This window comes from Elephantulus edwardii, unplaced genomic scaffold, assembly GCF_000299155.1.
Source record: "Elephantulus edwardii isolate Elephantulus edwardi_28Jun2011 unplaced genomic scaffold, EleEdw1.0 scaffold00091, whole genome shotgun sequence".
In the NCBI taxonomy this organism is placed as follows: domain Eukaryota; kingdom Metazoa; phylum Chordata; class Mammalia; order Macroscelidea; family Macroscelididae; genus Elephantulus; species Elephantulus edwardii.
The window spans coordinates 7923189-7950754 of NW_006399841.1; positions in this window are offsets into that span (position 1 = coordinate 7923189).

The window sequence follows — 27566 nt, forward strand, 5'->3', positions numbered from 1 at the left end:
TTTTGTGAGTGTACCGTCAAATCAAATCTGACTGGTACAGGAGGAGATTGTCCCTCCTTCCCCGGCAGAGCATCTGGTGGATTCGAACCGTGCACCTCTGGGATTGTAGTTGCAGCTCCTTGCCACTAGGCCACCAGAGCTCTCCTGAAATATCAACTCTTAACAAAATATTTTGGTTTTTTTCTCCTATCACCTTTACACAAATGAGCATCCTGTGAGAACCGTGTCACATACTCTTCCCCAGCTCTTGGCACTGGACCTGGTACACACAGGTTCTCATTATGCTTCGAGACTTGAATGTCTTAGAATGTGTATTGTTGTTGGGTGCCATCAAGTCGAGTACAACTTAGAACATCTCTATAAACAAAAGATCTGAACCCTGTTCTGTCCTGTGTCATCTCACACTTCCCGACACACAGGAGCCCACTGCAGCAGTCATCGCATCAATCCATCTGGTTGAGGGTCCTCTTCTCCTTTGCCGACCCTCCACCCTTCCCAAAATCATGTTCTTCTCCAAGAATCGCACCTTCTAGCAACATACTTAAAGTATGTGAGGCGATGTCTCTTTATTCTTGCCTCCAAAGAGCACTCCAGCTGCTCTCTCTTCAGGACATTATCGGTTTCTTCTCTTGGCCGTCCATGGATGTTCAGTGCTCTTCTCCAACACCACAGCTCAAAGGTGTCAATTCTTTCCCTGTCCTTACTCATTGTCCAGCTCTCAGACACATAGCGAGAGATTTAAAAGATCATGTTCTGAGTCCAATGCACCTTGGTCCTCAAACTGACATCATTACTCCTTAATAATTTGGAGAAGTTCATAACTGCAGATTTTCCCAGTGCAATATGCCTCCTTATTTCCTGACTGCTGGTACCAAGGGTGTTAATTGTGAATCCAAGCAAGATGAAGTTGTTGACAGCTTCATCTCCTTTCTACCCATCATGATGTCGCCCATCAGTCCAGTGGTAAGAATCTTTGTTGTTTTTTGCCTTGAGATGCAATCCAGACCAAAAGCTGCATTCCTTGATCTTCTGCAACAAGTGCTTCAAGTCTTCCATCACTTTCAGCAAGCAAGGTTATGTCATGTGCATAATGCAGGTTATTGATGAATCTCCCTCCAATCCTGATGATTTTCTAGTACAAGTTGCTACTCCTTTTTATAGAAGATAAACTAAGACTCAAAAATAGTATTTCGTAGCAGACATAACCAATCCACCCACTATTGTCCATTCTAACTCCTGGCCACTCTTCATGGGTTTCTGAGGCTGTAAATCTTGATGGGAAGAGACCACTCACCTCTCCCTGAAGAACAGCTGGGGGGTTCCAACCACAACCTGAGGGTTAACAAACAGTCCAACTCACAGTGCACTAAGCCCCCAGGACTCTAACTTCTTCACAGTCACATGCTTTGAAAGTGGTAAAAACTATGGAAATCCAAAGTCTCTGTAAACATTCATTAAAAGTAATTTTTTAAAAAAGAAAGTGGTAAAAACTGAGACCCGAGTTAATCTCTCTCACTTCAAAGCCATAGTGATTTCAATGACCTAAAAGGAATATTTTTAAAACATTAATGAAACTTTACTGCAATAGCTAACATAAAGCAAAGCAAAAACAAACCATGATTTCAAAATAAGAAAGAAAGCATAACATGAATCTCTCTAGACTCAGAAAGAAAGATTGAGAACTGAACTTTGTGGTTGTTAGGGGGCCTGAAATCCACTTACAACAACACTATGAGTTGTTGCTGTGTACTGTGGAGTAGGAACAGACTCATCGCTGACCTTCCAGAAGGTTTTCAAGGGCAGTTTAATCGCACAGGAGGAGATTGTCCATCCAGTTTTAAATCAGCTCTGGCGGGGTAGCACTCGCTGTGTTTCACCGCTCACCTGAAGGCCTTACATCTGCCTGGGTTCCAGTCCACCAGGTAAATACTCGTTTGGTTACCCATCAGTGAACCATGGTAAAAGCAGGAATGGCATTATCAGATATGACAACGTTGCTTTCTGTAAAGTGCTGCTCTGATTAGTGAGCCATTTTATCAAGGATGATATTTGTATGCAAGCTTTGGTTCAGAACCTTCCTTAGAAGTAAGTTAAGGGCCACGCTTGGGGGATGTCTGGGCCTGTGGCATGCACAAGGCGTAGCCCTGGGAGGCACTTCTTTTGTTCTCAGACCCACCCAGACATGTGGAGAGCATAGCTGGCTGATTGCTCACAACCTCGAGGCCGCAAGGCTGGGGAAACCCACTGATGCCTGAGATTGAGGCTCTTGTGGTTGCAGCTGGACTGGTTGAACTGCAAGCCCTGCAAGGGACCGACAAGACACATCTTCCAAGATTTCGAGTAGCTTTGCAGAGCCTCAAGGGAAGTTGGGCCAATATTAATGCGCTAAACTGGGACAAAACCTAATGGCTTTTTGATGCCTGCTTGCAGGTCCAGTGGGTGATATGACACATAATCAGTGTTTTGGATTTCAGCACCGAATGCTGAGAAAATGAGCTGTCAGTAGACTGAGCAGTTAACGAGGGGCAAGGAGTATTCTTGACTCCATTCATACAATGATCAACTAAGTATATTCACAACACCAAACAAAATGAATGAGTAATTGTTCAGATACAAAAGAAATATTAAACTAAAAACTAAGTAAACAATCAAGCAAAGTTAAAAAGAGACTCATAAACAAAATAAATCTCATGCAAAGAAACACAGAAAGCCAGTAAAACTCAAGTCCCTGAATGGCATCTGAGTAGTGGTGAAAAAGCATCACCACATTGCTTTGTCCTTTGAAAACAGCGAATGATGAATAATACACATGCAACGAAAGAAACAAAAGCCTCTTGTCTCCCATCCTTTTCAGTGTTTAATTGAAATAAATCCCTATTCCAGTTTGAAAGTAACTGTATGGGGCTTTGAAAATGGAAAACAATTCTGACAAGTGAAGCAGGATATGCAGGAACTACCTGGGCTAGGGGAACCTGGGCAAGCACGCCAAGCCTAGTCGGCCAGAGCGCTGAAGGTCGCGCGCAGAACGCCACCGCCTCGCCACCCCTAGCATTCATTTTAGTGGGAAATGAGAGGAATGCCAAACTGGAATGCCAGTGAAGAGAACAAGACCACTTGCCTATGTTTCTGTTCTTTCACAATCCATTTGCCCCACAGGTATTGTGGGCATTGCTTTGCTTGTGTTGGCAATGAGATTTCACTCCAAGTTTTCAAAAGAGCAAAGCAAAGTTTTTAGAGGTTTGTAATTACAAAGCCCAAAAGGCAATGGATAAAATTCATTGAGCACCTCGGGGAGGTGTGTGTGGGGTGTTTGTGTGTGTGTGTGTGTGTGTGTGTGTGTTACTGTGACTTCTCAGAGAGACAGAGCTCTGGTGACAGACAGGGCAGGCTGCTGAGATTTTTAATTTTTTTTATTCAACTCTTCAACTCTCGCTGAAAGAAAAAAAAATAATAATTCCAGCACCATCATTTGGTTGTCAATTCAGGTAATTAACTTCAAAACCAGCACATGCCTTATCCATACATGTATTTATCAGTATATTTAGCAGTAGAGCCCTTACCCTTTACCCATTTGACTTGAAAAGGTCCCCTGGCATTGGGATCTACGTTAGAGACCAAGTTCGTCCTGAGAAAAGGACTGAGGTAGAAAGTAAAGCAGTCACTGAGCTGCCCTGAGGCATGTGTGTGTTGGGGTCAGAGGTGCAGGGGGTGTGTGTGTGTGTGTGTGTGTGTGTGTGTGTGTGTGCACGCACACAGTGATTGTGGAAAAGGATAAAGATCTGAATGATCTCATGATGTGGAGGGAAAAACACTGGCTCATTTGTGACCTCCAGGATGGGATTCTGGTGATATTTTCACTGCCTATCGAATTTGCTTCCCTGAGACTGAGTCACCATGATTCATGACAGCAGGCTGAACAATTAGCCACACGTGGGCACAGAATCCACGTTGTAGTCCCTCTCATAGTGCCCCGTGACGCTCAGGGGGCAAGAGTCTGTCTCAGGATTTACTCTCTGTGTCACCCAGTACCACCTGGGCTCAGGGGCTTTTCCCCTCAATGAGAGTACTTAGAAAAGGCAGGTGGATGCGCAAACTTCACTTTTACTTATAGCAAGTGAAAAGGCGATGGAGTTTTAGTGCCTTTGAAAACCTCACCTCCAAAAAAGCAAGTTTTTTAAAAAATATTTTTAAAAATTTTATTTAATTTTTGTGTGTGTGTGTGTACCATCAAATCGAATCTGACTGGTACAGGAGGAGATTGCCCCTCTGTCTCCAACAGACCATCAGGTGGATTAGAACTGCATACCTCTGGGACTGCAGTTTAGCTTCTTGTCACTAGGCCACCAGTGCTCCCCAAAATGGCAGGTTTTGAGGAAGGATTTCTAGGTTGGGCCAGGGCTCATGTGTCTTTAATATTGTTGGAAGAAAAGACAAGGTTTGCTTAGGGAAGGAGTTATTATGAAAATCAAGCCTTCGAGAAACTGGTGATGAGTGAGCGTGTGGTGTGCTGACCAAGAACTGGCCACTCAAGCCTGGATGTTGGAAATTCTACTACTGAACCATTAATGTTCCGTTTTCAACAGAGCACAGTTTGAAACCCCAGGAGTAGGAGACTTAACGGCAGAGCTATTGAGATGCAGGCATGAGAAGAAGTTAGGTTAGAGATCTTGAAAACAAATACAAAAACTCATAAATATTCATACGTAGTAAAATGATTCAACAAGCCACGTTAGAAAAGTATACCAACGGCCTTTATATGTGTTAGATCAGTAATAATGATTATCCCACTATTTATTTTCAATAATCTTTAGAAAAAAATTGCTCAGCAAAATTAGATGATGGAAGGAGTAGAGGGGAGATCCTAACTGTTCTTTAAAGAATATAAACCGTATTATGATACCTCAGAAACTCAGTTAGCCTGAAAGTTACTGCGGTTGATTGACTTCTGACCTACTGAAAACAGAATGAGTGCTGAATTGCATACTTTCAATATCATCAATACCTTAGCTGCAAAAATAAGGTATAAATTGTTCTATCTAGAAGAAGAGATTTTGAAGGGCCAGTTCTTCTCTCTGACTGTGTCCTCTCCAGTCCTGAAAGCCTTTCTAGTCTTCTCGAAAATTCCCATAAGGGAATTTATTGACCCTTTTGAAAAAAACAGCTCCTGGTCTTATTACTGGTTTCAACTGTTTATCTGTTTCTGTGTCACTGATTTCAGCTCTTGTCCTTGTAATTCCCCCCCCCCCCCAAAGGCTATAGGATTAGATTGTTGATCTTTTTCTATTTGCTGAAAATACCCTTATCCTTAATCTGTAATTTAAGATCTTCATTCGTGCTTTCCATCATTATTGCCAATTAATAACTTCCTTCTCTCTTCTTCAGCTCAGAATATTTACAGATAGAAACATACTAGACTACTGATGATAGAATGTCCACTTTCCATATAGTAAATTTCTTCAAGTTATAACCATAATGAGATTTCCAAAAGCTTTCACTTTGAGGCAAGAGCAAATTTGGGCCTGCTGAGTCAAATACTTGCCCAGAAATGATGCCTTATTTCCAGTGTTTGTCTAGGTGTCAAAGAGCCATGGACTCTTAAGCTCGCTTCTGGAAACAGCTCCGAATTGTCAGCATGGAGTACCTTCCACATGGAAGTAGACCAAGCCGTGTGTGCTAACTCCTCTCTCTATTTTCCCTAGCGTGGCATCAGCAATACTGCTTTTCCCCACTTGGCAGTAGGAAGTGGATAAAATGAATGCCAGAGAGAGAGGGAGAAGGGAAAGGAAGAGAGATTATTTTGGCAGCAATTTTCTAATGAGAACGTGAAAGCCTGCAGGAGTCTGCCTAACATGACCTTTGTGATTTCTTAATCCTTTGAGCAAACATTTCTGTAGGTTTAATGAAGTGACTTCACCCCCACCGTCATTTGATTATAACAAATACACTAACCACCATTGGCGCTTCTATCTGGTGGCTGGACAATTTAGTGGTCACCAAGAGAAGACTCTAAAATTAGTGAGATTGGACATTTATTTAATTAGCTTTGAAGCTATCCTGTATTCTGAGTTGAAATATTACTTCCTACATTACTGTTTTTTTAAAATTATCATGAGTTTCATTGTTTAATATATCTCCATAGATAGAAGCACAAAATACAGCATACAAGTATTACAAATGATACAGTAGCAGCAATATGAAAATGTCCTTAATTTAAATATTATTAAATTCCTGGCATAAATAAAAGACTACAAATTAAAACTCCCTTGCCATTTTAAGTTAAACTCTAAACAAATTCAAGTCCAAATCTGTTCACCCAAAGTCAATATCCTGTTTAGGTTTGTTACCAGTTTGGATGTTTCTAGGTTTCTGGTTTCTAGGTGGTTTCTCATGGGTTTGCATGTGATTGATTTACAATTACTGTGTCCCATATGACTCAGATACCATTTGACTTCAACTCCTAGTAAACCTACAGAACACAGTAGGACTTCCACAAAAGCTTTCCAGGGCTGTACATTTTTATGGAAGTGAACTCTCATCTATCTGCATGGATCACTTGTTGTGTTGTTGTTGTTAAGTGCCATCCAATCATAGATGACTCATAGTGACCCTATGAACGAAAGACCTGAACACTTGTGTAACTTTCATAGTTTCTCCAGGTTCATAGAGTTTCTGGAGACAAGCTATTTTGGAAGTGGATGCCACCCATGCTTCCAAGCTTGTTTTAATCGGGGAGCTCCACCAAACACTGTCCGCCATGGTAAACATTCTCGCATTTGACACATCAGTGTCACAATGTTCAGCTTCACAACAACCACAAGTTACCTCTGTACAACAAATGGACAGACCAGTGCTATACCACTTTGAAAAATGTTTGACTAAAGACAATTAAAACCAGGCCTGAGGGCCACAGATAAAAATCACCGTCCTTTGGCTTGATAGCATCACTTTCTGTCCACTAGGCCAACACAGCTCTCTCTATGTTGTTGTTAAGTGTTGTCTAGTTGTTGACAACTCATAGCGAACCTATGAATGAAAGATCTGAACATTCGGTTAACTTTCATTGTTTCTCTAAGTTCATGGAGCACTTGGTAGATTTAAATCACTGACATTTCATTTAGTACATAAGCATTTAACCATTATACCACTAGGGCTTTTGGCTAGCTTTTAAAAGAATCACAACGTTGACAGGACACACCAAGTACAGCAACTGAAGTGCAGTCGATTTTTTGACACACTATTCAAAGCCACAATAACTGGCCAGCATCCAGGTGTCTTGGTCACTTCCAGCTGCTGTAACAGAGACACCGCCCAAACTGGACATCTTTAACAAGCAGTTTAGGAACCTAGAAGCACAGACTCAGATTCCAGCTCTATGGAAAGGAAGTCCATTTCTTTTCTGGATGGAGGTCATTGCTTCCCTCAGCATGCCTAGGCCCAGCATTCTCCACATGGCTTCATCTCTAGGGAGTTTGAGTCCTAACGATGTCTCCACTCCCGGCTTTTCTGTCTCAGATGGGTTCTTCTTGTCTGCTCCCTTCTCTCTCATTTTATGAGCTGTGGTGCTAGAGAAGAGGGTTGAGGGTACCATGGACTGCTAGGAAAACAAACAGATGCATCCTGGAAAGGGTCAAACCAGGCAGCTCCTTGGGGGCAAGGATTCTGAGGCTCTGACTAACATACTTTGGGCATGTTGTAAGGAGGGACCAGTCCTTGGAAAGGGACATCATGCTTGGGAGGGTGGAGGGTCAGCGCAGGAGGGGAAGACCCTCTATGAGGTGGATTGATTCAGTGACTGTGATGATCGGGATGGGTATATCGGAGACAGTGTGATTAGCACAGGACAGAGCGGAGCTTAGGGCTGTTGTACACAGGGTCGCTATGAGTTGCAAGCGACTCGACGGCACATAACAACAACAAAATAAAAGGTGATACAGGTGACCCCAGGGAGGCCCCCTCTTACATCTGATCATGGCTGTGATAGGATTGGGGGCATTTCAACCCATCCTTAATCCTTTTTCAACTGTTTGGTTTGTCAGATCATGGGGTTCATTACATAACATCTACGTGCCATTGCTAAGTACATGTATTTTAGGGACAGATTGAATTCAATCCAGAACACTAGGGAAAGGTATGCTCTTAGGCAAACTGGTTTCCTGCAGCTGAGGCAGTTCCTACTGGGTTTGTTTATTTTTAATAATTACTTTAATTTTATAATTGCTTATTTACAAAGTTTGAATACATTGTTTTCGCACCGGATCTTTCCCATTTCCTTCACCCCACCCACCCATCGAAGAATTGTGCATCCTTGTGATTAACAACCCTTCCACCCCCACCCATCCTCACCCATCCTCACCCTCCTCCCTCCTTGTAGCCTCATGCTCCCTCTACAATAATACAATCTTTGCTCCTGCATGCTGTGTAGTATGCAGCTGTGTGAATGTACCATGATTTCGCAATCCACTTGATTGTGGTTGGACAATGGTGAATAATGCTGCTACGAACATTGGTGTGCCAGTCTCTGTTTGTGCCTCAGTTCTCAATCTCATGGGATATATTCCTAGCAATGGGATAGCTGGGTCATAGAGAATTTCTTTGTTCAAGTTTTAGAGGAAGCGCCAAACTCCCTTCCAGAGTGGCCGTACCTGTTTACAATCCCACCAACAATGTATAAGAGTTCCTATCTCACCACATAAACTCCAACATTTATTACTTGCTGTCCTGTTAACCTTTGCCACTGCTACTGGAGTGAGAAAGTATCTCATTATGGTTTTGATTTGCATCTCTTAATTTTATCCATTTCCAAGCTCTGCCTCCCATACTTGCTTTCTTCTCATTTCTGCCTTTGCTTCAGTTGGAAAAGCCCTTTCAGCAAATTCTTTTTTCTTATCATTTTTTTTATTTCATATTGGTTTGCATACAAAGTTTGTACACACTGTGTTTCACACAATCCTTCAGTCACATTGTGTTTCATATTATCACTAGAATTCATTATGTATTATAAAATCATTCATCATTGACCCATGCCCGTCACTAGCCCATCTTTCCAGATCCCTCCTGGGTCTTTCCTATTTCTCTTACTCCCTCTTTCTGGACCCACCAAATTGTGTGACCCTTTGATTTCCATCCCTGCCCATCCATCTCCTCTCTGTTCCCATCCCTTTGCCCCTTGGAACTCCATACATGTTTTACTAATTATCCTTCTATTTTTACAATAATGGTCCTATTCAGCATTTATCCTTCTGAGACTGAGTTAGCTCACTCAGCATAATGCCCATCAGTTTCTCCCAAGTTCTGTAGTAAATTTTAATGATTCTGAAATCTAAGGCTGCCAGGGTCTAGTGAAGACTAAGGCCTCTGCCATAGGTTCCTATCAGGCATCCCGTCTCCTGTGCAGTAAATGTCTAGCTTTTAACTTACAAATATTCTTTGGAAAACTATCTGGTGGCACCTTTGAAATTGCATGAAAACATGACCAATAATTCCCTTGGAAGAAATGCAAAGACATATTCACTAAAAGAAACATACAAAAATATTCCTAGTCCTCCTATTATAATAGGAAATTAGTTCATGCTCGTCAACAATTGAATAAACAAACATGTTATAGAATACCACACAGATGAATACAATCTATATTGAAGCATTTGAAAAATGGAAGTTTCTGATAAATCTAACATCCTGTGAAAGAAGGCATAAATTAGTGGTGTTATTAGGTAGGTTATAATCCTCATTTTAGGTATCAGATAACTGAGGGTAGAAGAATGTAAAGGTCACAGAGAATAAATAAATGGTAGATATTACATTCAAGACTAGACTCATCATGATCCAAAGCTTGTATTCGAACATCCAACCTTACCACAGCCCTTGTCATTCATTCCTTGTGAAATCAAAGAGTGAAAAGCCAGCTACAAGGTGCCATGTTTGAAAGCTTGCTCCAGATCCTATAGCAGAAAGTGATTGCAAATATCCTTACAGAACAGCCTGAACTAAGTATATTTCTCAGAGGTGAAAAGCAGGAGGACAGGAAAACAAAGTCTATCTTTTCCCAACTCTAGTCCTTAGCATCGCTCACAGCCTCCTCCAAAGATTTGGCTGTTGTCCATCATGGTTTATTCCCTTACAGAGAAACCAACTGTCTCAGGAAATTCAGTCGGCCACAGAGATGTCAAAACAAGAAACCCACTGGGCACATAATAAATGGGAGAAGTCACGATGTAGACTAGTTCTGTTGGAGCCATCTGTTCGTGGTAAAATGCACACAGAGCTAATAATTATTAACAAATCACCTACCTTCCTGCATTGTGAGAAGCTGAGAGAATATTTGGGCTAACTTGGAAAAAGAAAGTTCCTCATTTTCATGTATTTAGGAACAAAAAATTGTATATATATTTATACATATAAATATATAATAAATATATAAATATATAATATATATATAATATGTTGTTGTTGTTGTTATGTGCCATCAAGTTGCTTACGACTCATAGCGACACTCTGTACAACAGCCCTAAACCCTGCTCCATCCTGTGCCAATCACACTGCCTCTGACACACCCATCCCAATCAATCCACCTCATAGCAGGTCTTCCTCTCTTGCGCTGTCCCTCCACCTTCCCATAATATACATAAAGGGAGAGAGAGAGAGTTGTTGATTGCCTTTTAGTTCAGCATAACTCAAAACAATGCTATGGACAAAAGACCTGAAGCCCCTCTACAACTATTGACATTTATCAAAGTTCATAGAGTTTCCAGAGGCATGTTATTTAGGAACTGGATGTCACTCCTGCTTCCAAAATACATATATATATATACACACACACACATATATATACACATATACACATATACACACATATGTATATATACACATATACATGTATATACACACATACACATATATATATATACATACATACACACACACACACACACACATATATATAGTTATCTACCATAAGGTCAGAAAAAACTCATAGCTGACTCTTCAGTGGGTTTTTACAGGCTATAAATTGTACAAGAGGAGATTCCCCACTTTTCTCTCATTAAGCATTTGGTGGATTTGAACTAAGTGGCTTTGGGTTACCAGTGCAACTCCTTATCACTCAGCCACCAGATTTAGTGAATTCTGTCATTTTCTTCTCCAAATTTGCTTCTTGTCTTCCATTCCTCTCCTTGGTCACCTGGTCACCCACATTCATGGATTTATCTTTCCCTCTTCCTTCCTTTCTAGTCCTCGTACTCAGGACTCATCATTATCCAAAGCCTGTGCTCGAACAACCGACCTTACCACAACCCTCGTAATCCATTCCTGGTGAACTCAAAGAGTGGAAAGCCACTGTACCTCTGAAGTTTCTCTGATTCTCCCACTGCCTTTGTTCTTGTTGCGTTTGCCATGCTGCTGGCACAGTGGCCGGTTGGCTACAGGACCAAACACTGACGGAGTCTGTGTCATTCTCACAATCTCTTCTGCGCTTGAGTTCGTTATTGTAGCCACTGTGCCAGCTGAACTCACTGATAATATTCCTCTTTTTCACTGACCTTCTACCAAGCCAAGCATGATGTCTGTCTCCACAGACTAACCTCCGCCATCGATAGGATTCTCTAATCATATTTTATCAGCTTGTACATTCATTACAGCATCCATATTTGTGTCTCTATTTCTATTGTTTAAGTTGCTGATTTAAAAAAAATATATTTTATTATGACTGCATTTAAAAAATATTAAAAGTTCATTATTAGTGATAAAGTTCAAGTTAGTGTTATAATATCTAAGGCCATTAATTCATTCAAACACTTAAAAATATTTACTGTTTACTTGCTGGAAAAAAATAATAAACAAGAGACACTTCTTGCCTTTAAGGAGCCTATGTATAGTGGAGGAGCTGTACGCTGAAAAACAACTACAACAAGGTGAAACAGATGTGAACTAGAAATGTGCTTTATATGACACAGTAAGCGGTCCAAATGAAGGCAGCTAATTAATGCTTAGATGGGTCATCTGGTAGCTGCTGTCCTAGCACGTACTCCATACTTTATCATACTTGTAGTTTCTGCTACTCTTGGCCTTAGGGAAAGAATATCAGATTTGCTATTTGTACTATAGTTTTCATAAAGTTGAATCTAACTCCTGGTAACCCCACGTTGTTGTTGATGTTAGGTGCTATCAAGTAGCGTATGACTCATAGCGACCCTATGAAAAAAAGATGTGAACCTTGTTATATCCTGTGCCATCCTCACCCTTTCTGACACAAAGAGCCCATTGCTACAATCGTAGGAAGGAGAACATTGCTTCTGAACCCACGGGGAGCTCTCCCACATTGCTGATGGTGAGTTAGTTGAGACACGTGTAGCTTTGGCCTCAAAGAATCCTGAGACAATCCTGTAATTTGCCTAGAATTGCCTCAGAGGTTCTACAGACCTAAACGCTTGCAAGTCTCCTGAGGAGGTCAGCTCCACTGCGTCTACTGGTTGCTGACCACAAAAGCAAGAAAGGTAGCAATGCCAACCCTCTACAGACCAAGTCTGACACCATTCCAGCCAACAAGGGAGAAATGGTCCTGCATCACAAGGAGGGATAAGAAGGGTGATTTTGGAGCTGAGAGGCAAAAATTTGGCAACTGACACATTTAAGATTTTAGTTTGAATCCTAAGTAAGAAAACTTTCATGTGATCTATGGAGGGTAATTATCTTGCCAAAAAGGAGAGGAAAGGGTGCCTTGGGTTAAAAGCAACATAGAAGAGACAGGCAAGTTGATGATGTTGGAGGGCCTGAATGCTTAAGACATCATCACTTCAATTTTTCCATTATAAGAGTCAATAGACTGAAAGGTAGATAAAGATAGATAGATAGATAGATAGATAGATAGATAGATAGATAGATAGGTAGATAGATAGACAGATTAAATTCTTTTCCACCAAGCAAATTTGAGTTGCAAGCTAGAGTTGTGGTTGAAGCTTTAATAAATGTTTAAGATTTAAATTTAAAGCAGCATTGTCTGTCTGCATCCATTTTTCTTTATTCTTCATCTCTGCTTTCTAGCTTCCTTATCCCATGTCCTGAGATAAGTCTAGGAAGATCTGAAACCTTTATTAGTGAGGAAGTCTTCATGCACTTCAAACGGATGCCACATTTGCACAACACAAAACCATTTCTTAGGTAACAACCTGGAGCTGCTTGTCTAATTCCTTTTGCAGGAATATCTCTGCTTGCTATGGTTTAATGATTCCATCCTCAGTAGAGTATGAATTACATAGAGAAAAATGATGCTGAGAAAGTTTGAATTAGGATAACGGGGTAGAACTTTCAAAATAGAATGGGGTTTGGGAGACTTGCATTTGTTTCCCAGATTTGGGTTAATTCCTGGTTGGATAAAATCTTTAGAGTGACCTAAGATGTTAAACAAAACCCATGTTATGACTTGACATTTTTTGAATGAAATCATTTCAACGTGAAAGAAATTGAAAATTAAATATAAATTTAAGCAGTTGCAACTGAAGAAAAGGAATTGGTTTTGATGGATGTTTTTTTCCTGTTGCTGCAGAGGGGTAATTTGCCTAAAAGTCAAAGACTAGAGGAAAGAATGTTGTTGAACACATGAAGGAGTGGTTTCCTGGTCAACCATTAGCTCTGCTCCGTGATATGCGTGCCCTCTGCGAGGCTGAGTTATATCAATAGCAATCACTCATGTAATCTCACAGGGGAGGGACTGCCCAATGCAGAACATTTCCAAACACGTGATAGCCCAGAAACTGTTCTCAAATAACCTGGCACTGTTCCCAGAGCCGACAGCCTCTATTATATACACATCTTTGTAAGGCAAGGTTTTGGCATTTCCCGTATTCCCACAAATTTAGTTTAAGTGAGTCCATGGCAGAAGGGCAGAACTTGACGCAAGAAGAGGAAACAGAAATGAAATATCCACTCAACTGACCTTAGCAATTGTCAACCTTCTTCTTATTGCACGTACTTGGACTTGAGGTTTGGAGGTGAAGAAGGGGAGAGTAATAAGGGGGCAAAGAATATATGATAGGCATGAGAACTCTAGATGTTCCAAAAAAGTTGGAAACTTGGCCCTACAAAGATGAATAGAGAATCTCTTCTCCCTGGTATCTTTCTCTATTTAAAAAGTGAATCAGATTAGAAATCTAAAAGTAACACTTACCTTGAGAAGGTAGATTCTTGGAATATTTCTTCACAAGAGACTCTAGGCTTTGCAGGAACAACAATGTGTGTCATTTAGAGTTCCCAGAATTGAACTCAAAACAAAGCTCTGGGATTTACACGATTTGTATGAAGACAAAATCCATGAATCCCAAGGGCCAAGAAATTCTTCCTGATAAAAACCAGAGCACCTGAAACACTGAAACCTGGTGCCAGCAAATGTTTCTCATATACATAAGCTCTTGAGAAACTTGTTGCAAGTTCTTGAGAGAAAAGCATTTTTACACTGAAAGAATCATCTAGCTTTTGAAGAACTAAAGAAACAATGAAAACAATTCTTCTCTATTCATGTAAGTTTTAATATCTCCAAACTTGAAACAGTTCAATTTTCCATTAAAGAGTAATAGATTTTAAAAACCTGGTATATCTGTACAGTCAAATATTATAAAGCAACAAAAAAAGAAATGAACTCTTTATATGTATAATAAAACAGATGACTCAAGATTGGAGGAAGACTCATTACTGACTTGGGTTATGCAGATGATACCACCTCGCTTGATGAAAGTGAGGAGGACTTGAAGTACTTGTTGCAAAAGATCAAAGAACACAGCCTTCAATATGGACTACATCTCAATATCAAGAAAACAACAGTTCCTACCACTGGACCAACAGGCAACATCATGGTATGTAGAGAAAAAAATTGAAGTTATGATTTCATCTTGCTTGGATTCACAATCAACACCCTTGTTACCAGCAGTTAAGAAATCAGGAGACGTGTTGCACTGGGAAAGTTAGCATTTAGGGACCTTTCCAAATTATTGAGGAGTAACGATGTCAGCTTGAGGACTAAGGTGCATCTGATTCAGATAATGGTCCTTCCTATTACTTTTTATTCATGTGAGAGCTGGAAAATGACTAAGAATGACAGAAGAAAAACTGATGCCTTTAAGCTGTTGTGTTGGCATACTGAATATCCATGGACTACCAAAAAAATCAAACAGGTCTTGGAGAAAGTCCAACCAGAGTGCTCTTTGGAGGCAAAGATGGCAAAGCTTTCTCTCACATACTTCCGGTATGTTGCTACGGTGGTCATTTCCTTGGAGGAGGGAATGATGCTCAGAAAGGCAAAGGCTCGGTGAAGGAGAGGAAAATCCTCAACCAGGTGGATTTTGACACTGTGACTGCCACAATGGGCGCTAGTATGTCAGAAATTGTAAGAATGGCACAAGACAGGGCAGGGTTCAGATCTGTTGTTCATAGTAATGTTATGTGACATGCTCAACTCAACAACATATAAGAACAAGAAGTTGAAAGAAGTTAGACAAAAATGAGTAGTCATATTATTGTTGTTGTTGTGTACTGTCGAGTCAGAAACCAATCCATAGCTGAACCTCTGGTGAGTTTTCAGAGGCAGGTAATTGTATGGGAGGAAATTGCCCATCCCTATCCCCAGCTGGTGGCCTTGAACTGGGTGCCTTCGGGACTCCAGTGCAGCTTCTTGCCACTAAGCTACTCCATGATTCCATTAATGAAAAACTCTACATATATGCAATCGATCAAACAACAGTGTCAGAGAATTGATTAATAGCACCTGCTTTGCAAAGAGGGGAGAGCAAATAATGTTAAAAAGAACAAACTATAAAATGTACAAGGAAACTTCCAGGGATGCTGTTTGCTCACTATCCTGATTGTAGTCATGACGCCACCGACATATACAGATGTCAAAACAAATCCAATTGTCCTCTCAACAATTACACTCCAAAATGATTCATTAAACGAACCAGAAAGGAGCCCAGCTTCTCAATGGCTAGAACAATTCACTTTATGAGACCTTGGGAAAGAAAATTCCCTCTAAACTTCAGGAATAGCATGTTTTCCATGAAGGCACTGAGAGTATCAGCGTGAAGCATCAGCTGTTGAACAGCCACAGGAAATCTCCTGAGAAAACCAGAACTATTAGGTTTAGAATCTTAATAATACGACCAACTGAGTTTGGATCAAATTCAGGCAGCTGTGTTATTGACATCCAAACCTTCGGTTATAGTTAAGACTTAGATTGTAGTCAAAAGTGAACAAATACTGTTCAATAAATATTATATATATAGCAAACAGGGGTGTGTGTGGAAGCATAGATCATCCTGAAACTACGATGCCAGGAAATGACTGGAAAACAGGAAGATCCAAGACATTGATCTGACCCAAGTTAGTTCTTGTCCTGTGTACAAGTAGTACGGTATAGCTCCTTTAATTTTGCTTGATTAAAAAAGATACTTAACAGCAAAGATTGTATGGACTCAGGATGGATCAAGTAACAGAAACAGTGGCATGAAAATGTCTGTAACCATGAACAGAAAAGCTAAGCCTTCTGTGTGACTGCAGAGAGCTGAACCTATAGTCAGTGGTGAAAATTATTAGATGGTAGGACTTGGATTTATATGAAACAATTAATAATCATGGATTTTTTTTTAATGAAATGAACTGCTTTGTGAGACAGTAATTTGCTTGTCAGGGAAAGCATTGGAGCAGAGGCTAATTATAGATGTTGTTTCTACTCTTTGTGTCCCCGATGGTAAGTTGTGTAATGTGATCCATTAATTCAGGAACACAATGTATATTACGCAGACCGCCATTACCATGACATGATCACTAACTTCATGTTCACAGGAAAAGAACTAATGCAGGAAGCACAGTAATGCATGGCTACGTTGAAAAGCTGCGTCCCATTAGTTTGTATTGAACCTTTTCATTCAATCTCAGTAATTGTAAATAGTATTGCAATTTTGTGTGTAATTTTGCAACCCTCTTTGAATAATGCTCATTTTTAAAGCAATGCATAATGGAGATGATATGGAAGAGTACCCCAGTTTAGCTTTCTCAGTTTAATCAAATGCTTTCACAACATGGTATTTTGTAAGGTGAGGCTTTTTAAGATTGCAACTACAATGTTATAGTCACCTTAGAAAGATTGATTACATTGTGTTTTAGATTATATTTTCCAAGATAATTGTCATTTCTTCTCTTGTAGGATTTTAATAAACATACAAAGGTTAATTGATGGGAATGGAGTCCTTTCTGCTTGGAACATTTCTCTCTCCTAACACTTTTTTTTTTAAACCTGGAATCCTTATTATTCATGTTTCAACTCAAAGTCAATAGATTTTAAAGGAGAGAAACTAATAGTTTGATTTCAATAATATTACCATTTTAGATGCATTTTTTGCACTCAAAAAGCAATACAAGTTGGAGGATGGGTCTATGAGTCTAGAGTTTATTAAGAAGAGTAATGAGAGGGAGCTCTGGTGGCCTAGTGGCAAGAAGCCCACACTGCAATCTCAGAGGTACATGCTTTGAATCCACCAGATGCTCTGCTGAAGAAGGAGGGATAATCTCCTCCTGTACCAATCAGATCCGATTTCATGGGTGTTTACACACACACACACACACACACACACACACACACACACACACAATTTAAAAAAAGTTAAAGAAAGAAGAGTAATGGACATGAATGACACTCACTTCTAGGGAATTACACAGCAACACCTAGAAAGGATGAAGATTCCTATTCCACTTCCTCTTCTATATCACCCCAGGTCTCTGTGACAGTTAGAGAAGTCAGGAAGGAACAGCCAGTGAGGTAGAGGAACATTAAGGAGAGAATCATAAGACAAAAGCTTGAGAATAAATTCTTTCAAAAGGAAGCAAGGTTGCAACCCAATTTTCATGCCTTTCTAACCAAAAAGGCCTCACCTAATTATGTACAAACTCAAGATAGCCCAAGTTGAGGCCTTATTGTCATTAAACATCAAGTATGTGGTTGGCAAAAAAAACTTAGGGATTGTTTGAGATTTGAAAAATTTGAGATAGCAGTGAAATTTAATCCATGATCTTAAATTGGATCCCTAAGTTACTGTTGCTGTTGTTAGGTGTTAACCAGTTGGATCTGACTCAAAATAACCCTGTGTATAACACAGTTAAGTACATTGGCTCCATGCCATTCACACAACTCTTGCTAAGATTTAGCTTATTCTTACAGTCATTGTGTCACCTCAATGAAAGTCCTTCCTTTAGCCACTGATGCTCTGCTTTGACAACCACAATGTCCTTTTCCATGGAGAGTGTAAGGTAAATGAGAGGAAGCCTCCCAGCCTTCCCTTCTAAGGAGTGTTCTGGTTGTAATCCCTCCAGGAAAAATGTGTTCATTCTTCTGGAACTGTCTGATGTATGCCTGATTCAGAATTATTATCAATGTTTGTTGCAAAGGCCACCTTTGGGAAAGTTGGTAAAATTTGATCATCTTTATGTTTTCTAAAATTCCTGGAACAATGTTAATTTTTAATTTTTTACAATTACCCTTAAGTTGTATAAAGTAATATTTTTATTGATAGGAAGTTCACACTGATGTATTTAGGAATAGAAGGACATAATGTCTGAACTATACATTTATGTAGTCAATTATAGAATTAAATCTACATTTGACATTGTGTGATTTAAAATTAGGAAAGGTGTGTGTCAGAATTATATCCTTTATCTATACTTATTTAATCTGTATACTGAGCAAATCATTCAGGAAGCTCAACTCTATGAAAAAAGAAATGTGTCATCATTATACGATGAAGAGTCCTCAATAAGCTTCTTTATGCAGATGATACAACCTTGTTTGCTGAAAGTGAGGAGGATATGACAAACTTGCTGCATAAGGTAAACACTGCAGTTTTCTATATGGATTGCATCTCAATGTCAAGGGGGGGGGAAATCCTTGCCAGTGGACCAATAGGCAACATCATGATAGATGGGGAAAAGATTGAGATTGTCAATGACTTCATCTTACTTGGACCCACAATCAATAATACACTTGGTACCAGCAGGCAGACAGGAGCTTAGAAGAAGTATGCAGTGGGAAAGTCTGCTGTCAGAGATTTCTCCAAATTATTGAAGAGCAATGATGCTACCGTGAGGACTAAGGGACCCCTGATTCATACCATGGCTGTTTCAACCACTTGCTACACATGTGAGAGGAAGACAGTGAACAAGGATGATGAAGACGGAATGATGTCTCTGAGCTGTGGTGTTGGAAAAGAGTGTTGAAGATCCCTTGAATAGCCAAAAAAGCAAACAAGTCTCAGAGAAGGTGCCTCCAGAGGTCTCCTTGGAGGCAAAGATGGTGAAACTTCATCTCACATACTTTGGGCATGTCGCTAAGAGAGGTTATTCGTTGGCGAGGGCCATCATGCTCGGTAGGGGAAGGAACTGAGGAGAGAAAGATCTTCATCCAGACGGACTGACCCAGTGACTGCAGCCAGGCGCTCGGATGCGTCAGAGATGGTGAGCACCAGGTCCAGATGTGTTGTTCACAGGGTTGCTATCTTGACTTGACATCATTTAACATCAGCAACAAAATATTCCTATTACCTATGTATTTACCCATTAACCTATCTGTTGAAGGAAAGAGAGAGAATTATGAAATGTTGTAAAATGTTAAAGGAGTGCAATAGATTGTTCAAAATGGCTTTCTTAGCTGTTGGCTCTGATTTTTTTCATATGACTGGGTCATCCTCACCATCATGTTTTAGCTGCTGAATCAGAACTGACTCATAACTACCCTCCCGTCGGTTTGTGAGGGGATGAATTGCATGAGAGGAGATGACCCACCTTTCTCCCTCCTGCTGGAAGATTTGGACTTCCAGGGAACTGTAGCCTTTGGTTTAGCAGCTCGGCTCCCTGTGCACAGCGAGGTCACCAGAACTCTCCACAAGGATGTGAAAGATGATGCTAAGAATGTAAATGACTTGTCCCTGTTAAGGGGGATTATGCAAACAAGGTGTGGAAGCCACTAAGGAAGAGATTGGTCAATTTTACCAAGCTGCCATCAAGAAAGAAGCAGAGGGTGCAGCATGACCCTCCTAGCCAGAGATTCCTGTGAGAGACAGACCTGGACTGAGACTGGAACAGCAACAGCACAAGCAGCTGAGAGGTGGTGGAGACTTTTGTGAAATAGAACAGAAGTGGGTCACTACTCCATGAAGGCAAAGCCAAGGGCTTTCGCCGAGGTGTATTCAAAGGCTGGTGGGAGAAGACATAACTGGCAGATCTAAAAGATCTGTGTAACACTGGCCTATAGCCATGAGGTTCAAGGTCAGAGGACCTGGGACCACACCCAAGAAGTTGTCCTGAATGAATGATTGTATCCTGTTTCCTACCTGGATTGTAACCTATTAATTCCCCTAATAAATTCCACATCATGAGTATGGTCTGGGAGTTCTGTGTGGCCATAACAAAAAATTAGTGCTGGTCCAATTACAGGGCAGGAACAGTCCTGAGAAGGATGGTTGGCTGGTAGTATGTTTGATCTCATGCGAATTGGCTTTGTATTTCCTGTTGATGAGAAGTCTTCCCCTTGTGAACTAAAAGTCTTCCACTGTGGACATCAGATACTAATGTATCTATACTACTTGCATTGTTTTCACAGTTAATTTTGAGTGATAAGTGTGAAGGGTACCCATTTATCCTGTCATTATACACTTTCTTAATTTAGACTGACTTACAAATATACATCCTTTTAAAATGCATAAATGGGAGGAGAAAGAGGAAATGTAAGTGCGTATCTCTATCAGTGATTATTTTCTAGATTAGCTGCGACCCTTCTTGGCTCCTAAATTCCCCATATGTTGCACATTTATCTTCTAATCTTACACCTGGTGTTCCATATTCTTTCTGCTTCTGAAATTTTGCATGATGAGTAAATTTGTTTAAACCGACGAATGTCTAAGTTTAAGTGCCCTTGATAATTTTCCCCCCATAGCAAAATTTCTAATGATCTTGGGTAAAATTAAGCGTTGATGAAAGAGCACTTCAGTACGGCTTATGAATCTTTTCTGCTCAGCATATAAGCCTGTTCAAATGACTTCTTTTTCCATGAAGGGATTCTTTGATACTTCAGAACAATAATGATATTATTGTCACCCAGCAATCTCATTCCAAAACCCAGAGCTATATATAAGTCCTAAGAATGCATTCATAAGGGCTAAAAACACGGCTTTGTGGGATTGACCAGATATTTTAGTATCAGAACAAGTGAGCTCTCTGAAGAGCATTTCCTTGGGGTCAAGAAAATGGCAACTGGGTCTGCCGGACACTCACATCAGCTCTTTTTTCTTTAACATGTGCAGTTCTACAGAAGCCAAAGAGTGTATCTTTGTTTCCCTCCAATTCTCGTGGCCTCTCATACTTCTGAGTGGTTCCTTATCTGTCCTTCACCAACAAAGACTTCACATTCACCAGGGGACTTGACAGCAAAGTCCTTTAGCCTACAAGCCACAGATGATTAGAAAAGACAGACTTTTAAATTAAAAAAGGAAGAAAAGCTAGAATTTACTAATTAAACCATGAAATGCATGAGAGCCACAAAACATCTGGCAGGTTATGAACCAAACAACTCACAAGAATGGAGAATTTCCCTAAAAGAAGGACTTAAGAGAGAAAGCCTTCCGTCTTCAAGTCTGGGGTACCCCTCCAGTTGGATTGCAGACTTTTTTGGCCTAGCTGGAGATTTTCTTAATACCTCTCAGTAGCTTATATAAATCATGAAAGTTTGTTACGGTGCAGAGAGGTCCTAGGGTTGGTGCAATACTTATCATCCAGCAACTTGTGGTACAATCTCCTGGGTGACTCTGCAGAAGCTATTTTGATCCATTTATACACCATAATCTTAATGGATTTTTGCTCATTTTTCTTCTGTGTGATAGATTTATTCTCAGGATTCTGAGGGGGGCCAGAGACCCACAGATTTGGTGAAAGAGTAAGCCTTCTCGCCTCTATCTAAAAAACATGAATATTTCTGAGTGAAAAGAATGTGCTTTGTGTTCCAAGAGATCACACAATCACAGAACACCCAAGAGTACATCTGTCTGCTGAGAAGATTGACTGGTATTTGCCATTGTTCTTCCTGTGACATTTCCTACCAAAGGCCCTAGGTTGAATCATAACTATTGTTCTAATCATGGGGAGTGGTTTTCATCTTCTGACCAATCATCAAGGTTTTAGTCTCATTTGGCACACTTCTATCAACTCATAAAACATGTGTCAAAATTAAAATAGAAAGAAATAAAAATCAGAGTATTCTTTAATTCTTCCCAAGGCAAGTTAAGGAAAAACATTCTGCTTGATTTCCTTCAAAAATATCAAGAGATGTTCAGAAAGTAGTCTTGTGCTCTTTGATGGGTTAATAAAGGGTACGTGTTTCCTCATGTTTCCAACTCAGTTTTAGGATTTTCTTGGTTGCTTAGTTGAATGAAGATGTCAACACCCCTTTAAAGAAAAACTATACAAAACATTGCATCTTTAAGCCATAAATTATGAGGCTGGCACAGGACAGGGCTACACGAATCAGGTCACGGCATGTCTAACTGGACCGATTCTCAGCCGGGTCTTCCTTTGTCCTGTCTTGATGCTCCCTGCTCCACGTTTAAGAGAGTAGTCAAGATTACTCTTCCTCTCCCAGTTCAAATGCCCAACTCCATTTTCTTAGCGAGCTGCAGCCCAGCCATCACCCCAGAGGGGCAATTCCTGAGCCGCCAATTCAAACCACCCCCATCCTCTCACACATGCTCATAGCATCTTGCTGTTTTCTTTTTAACGATTACGATTAAAGGAAAATACAATATGTATTTCTGTGTTCTGATCCCCATTTTCTTCTCAGATTCTAAGTTCTCCAAGAGCAAAGATTTTCTTTTATTCAGGACCATGTCTGTAACACAGTAGATGTCATATAAACAAATGATGAAAATGAAAGAGCATAAAGATAGAGAAGGAAGGAGGAAGGGGATGGGGAAGGGAGAAGGAAGGCAGGTAGACTGCTCCTCAAGCCCATCCTTGCTTGCTTTCTCCTTTTGTGGCAGAAATGATTGATTTAGCTTTTTTTTTTTTTTTTTTGGTCAGCCCACAGCATCGAAAATATTCTTCTGGAAGAAGTGACAGTCGGTAATGTCTTGGGCATGCCTCACAGCCCAAGTCTTTAAACCCCTTTATAATCTGCACTGCTACCCAGCCATCAAGAATTTAATATCTCAAGTGCTCCAAGGTTCTCTAATAGGTTAGGGAAAGTGCTTAGAGCACAGACATACATATGAAGGGGCTTTAAAATTCCAGGAAGTATCATTAACTCTGTCCCAAGCACCAGGCTTCACCACATTAACATCACAAGATGCAGGGATCAAACTTCTGCCCACGTTTCTTGTATTTAAATTCAGTCATCTTCTTTTTTTTTTTTTAAATTAGGAATAGTTCTATGATTCCTTGGATCAGGCAGTGGAAATTCAACAAATACTGCAAGACACACAACACAGCATATAGATTTGTTTTTCTTTCTCTTTTTAGGGTCATGTACTATTGAGGTTATTAGGAATGGTAGTACCTTATTAGTTTGGTTCACTACTAAAACTTTCAAAACAAGTAAACAGCTGTCCTCTGTTATAGCTTTATTTCCCCCCCAGTTTATGATTTGTGCAGTATCTGCCTTTCTTTGGATTATCTTATTTGTGTGGATCTCTTCCTCTCTCACTCATTGCTATTAAGTTCTAATCAACTCATAACTGACCCTCCAAAATGGTAAATAATATTCACAATGAATTGACACCGAGACTGTGGCAAAGGGGACAGATGTGTCCGAGACGGACTGGCTCAGGAAAGGGCAGGGTTCAGAGCTATTGTTCAAAGGGTTGCTGTGAGTCACAGTCTACTCGATGGCACACTACAACAACAACATTCCCAATGACAGAAATACTCATCATTGGGAAAAGAGAATTTTTCTTTTTTAAGGAACTCCTTTTAAAATGGGTTTTTATTCAATTATTCATAATTTGTTTTATAACAGTCATTGCACTTGATCAATGCCAGTTATTACAATATGTCATCAAATTCTCACTGTGCTCTGCATTAATTTAGCAGACGGGGGAATAAAATGTCAAGAACTTGAAATGACCCTCCCTTCACTTCAATGAGCAAAGAGCTCCTCATGGGCGCTGTTCCCCTTTCGGGGGCGCCAGGTTAACCCAGCCAAGACGCTTCATTCCAGCAAAATCTGCCTTAGGAGATTTAATATATTTTAAATTATTTTAAAGAGACACGTGACACCGTATCCTTCGGCCCTCTTGATGGGTTCTCTGTAGAGATCGGTTTATGTTTTGAGATTGTTAGAGGCGCTTCCTCTTCCACCTCTGTTACGGAATTGTTTTCAAAGTGAGGAGCTTCATTGAAGGGGGGATAAAACATCAGTTAAAAAGCAAAAAAAAAAAAAAGATCTTGAAATGACACGGGGCCCTCGAGAGGCACAGTCCACGGGGAGCTGGGTTGCTAGCCCAAAGTCAGCGTCTCTCTGGAAGTTCGAATCCACCAGCTGCTCCACAGGAGAAAGATGAATCACTTCCTCTCCTGTAACTTAGAGCCTCTGAAAACCCAACGAAGAGTCAACAGTGAGTCAGTTCCAACTTGAGAGCAAGGAGTTTTGCTTGAGTTTAAAATACATGTCTTAGACCTTAGACCCTCTACACAAGATGATCAGGGAGGAAGACTGAGGAGGAAGTGCCCAACCTCAAAACGCCCTCATAAACTCGGAGATCAGAATTTGGTTAGATGAAAGCATGCTGGGGGGAAAAAGCCAAGCAAGCAGGCTGACACTTCCAACTAAAAATAAGCTTTGAATCTTTACCTTGGCTGTCCTCTGCCCTTTAACCGACCTTCCTTCACTAGCCAGGTGGAATCCTTAGGACTCCTAATTCCCTAAATACGTAAGACTTTCACTGCAGCTAAAGGAAGCTGAGCTTATGAAGGGAGAGCAAGTGCCAAACCATTTGGATTTTTTTGCTAATGTCACTTCTTAGTCTCTAAATGAGTATTAAAATTAAGATAGAGCAACTCTATACTGGAAAGGTCCAAATCACAGGAATGGCAAACACAAAGGATTCACTTTGAAGTAAAAATTTGCTTACTCACTTATTGAAAAACCTGTAACTGCAAATAAGTATGTGTGTCATACACATTATGCTCTACTGAGGATAATAGGCTTGGACAAAGCCTTAGAAATTACCTACAACAGGGTCCTGAATTAACACAAGAGTCAGACTCCAGAGAGACCAAGGTAGCGGCTGATGGGATAGTATTCTCCAGTAGCAGGGCTGGGACTTGAACTCAATGCATCTAACTCCCAGTATTCTCTTCAAAGCCAATGCAGCAAGCACCACTACCAATTTTTTTTAATCACTATGATTTTTAATGAAGACTCTAGACTCGCGAGTTTTTTGGGGATTGTCGAAGTACATATTGCAAAACAGATTTTCTGATTCTTGGCCCACTTGACTTTCTTCCCAGCAGCACCACTTTTCAGACTGGGCTTTTTCTTTCTATATTCATAAATAGGAAAATGCAGGAAATACAGTGTAAACTGTGTGACTAGACTTCTTGATTCTAGATCTCCTCTACAACATGACACCTCAATTTCCCATCTTAGAATGAAAATTCTTAAAAATAATGGCTTGCAAGACAAACCACTGAAAGAGTACCAAAGCATTCTACTGCTGGAATTGTGTACACACACACACACACACACACACACACACACACACACCTCAGTGTCTTTTTTGTTCTGAAAAGGAACAATTTGGCATTAATATCTTTGGGAATAAGGGCTATATTAATGATTTATTATTCAGTACAACCTAGCCATACAGAGAAACAACTAACATGGGTCTTGATACATTTATTAATGGCTACAAAACTTAATGGAACTATTGACTCAGTACTAATTTCTTTTCTTCAACTGTAAGAGATCCAAGGAAACGTGCTCCCCTAAAATGTCTTAAGAGTTGGAAGTGACTCTTAGTTGAACCTCTAGTGGGTTGTAAATCTCATGGGAGGAGATGGACAGGGGAGGAGTCCTTGGTGGATTTGAACTGCCTGGATTGGCAGCTGAGATTCCTATTCACAGGGCCGCCACAACTCCCCACTAAACTGAGGAAGTTCTATTCTACAATTTCTCCCATCTTTGGGAGAAAGCTTCACTGTTTTGTTTTGAAACGGCACCTTAGTATTTCTAATATTTTTCCTTAGTTCTTAGTGATAATAACCAAAACCATGAAGCAAAAGAGCCCTCAGAGATTCCCAGGGTGAAAATAAGCTCCAAGAAGTTGTTTATAATAAGCACTTTCTCTTTTTCTTTGCACAAGAGACCATGATTATCGTTAGGTGTCATGGAGTAGGACTCATATCAATTCTATGAATAACAGACGTAAATCCTGTCCCATCCCGTGCCACCCTTATCCTCTCTGATACACACGAGCCAATCGATGCAGTCACCATGTCAAGTCACCTCATTGAGTGTCTTCCTGTCTTTCACTAACGCCCCACCTTTCTAAGGAGCAACTTCTAGCAACATGCCCAAAGTATATGTGAGATGAAGCTTTGCCAAAACTGCCTCCAAGGAGCACTCAGGCTGCACCTTTTTCAAGACATATCTTTCTGAGGTTTGGTTTGTTTTTTTTTTTTTGCATTCCATATGATATTCAGTGCTTTTCTCCAACACCAAAACTCAAAGGCATGAATTCTTCTGTCATCTTTATTCACTGTCCAGCTGTCAGATGTACAGCACGTGACTAAAAAAATCTTGGCCTGAATTGGGTGCACCTTAGTCTTCAAATTGACATCATTGCTCTTCAGTAATTTGGAGAGATCCCAGACTACAGAATTTTCCAGTACAATACATCTTCTGATCTTTGATATTTTCTGATACCAAGGATGCTGATTGTGGACCCAAGAAAGATAAAATTGATGACAATAGACAGCATCTATCATGATGCAGCTTATTGTTCGTTGGTTTACAATAAGGATTTCTATCTTCTTGATGTTGAGGTATAATTCATATTGAGGACTGTAGTCAGTAGCCCTTCATTTTCCCTTATTGATTTGATGGACTGACTGGGCTTCAGAAAATGACCACCACTCTGTCAAGAACTATTGAGTCAGAGTCAAGCAAGGAAAAATTGGTTGTGGCCAAGAGAGGACACTATAAATGTCATTTTGTGAGTTGCAGTGTTGATTTTGAGAGTAGATTCTGAAAATTGTTGATAATATGTTCCTTCTCTTTTCAAAGGATTGGGGAAAGTGTATAATAAAAGCCACAGACACATAAGTGGCTCAGATGAAGAACAGAAAGTCAAAATTCTCGCAGCAGGCTTTATAGAGAGCATTCTCAAGCCACCTCCCTGACTTAATGAAGACTCTGAAGAGAATCCCTGATCTTTTTCTTTCTCAAAGTACACACCCGAATATAACTGCCTTTGCCTCTTTTTTCCTTCCTCTCTTCCGTTCTCGTGTTAAAGTATAATTTACATGCAGTTGAATATACAGATCCTATGACT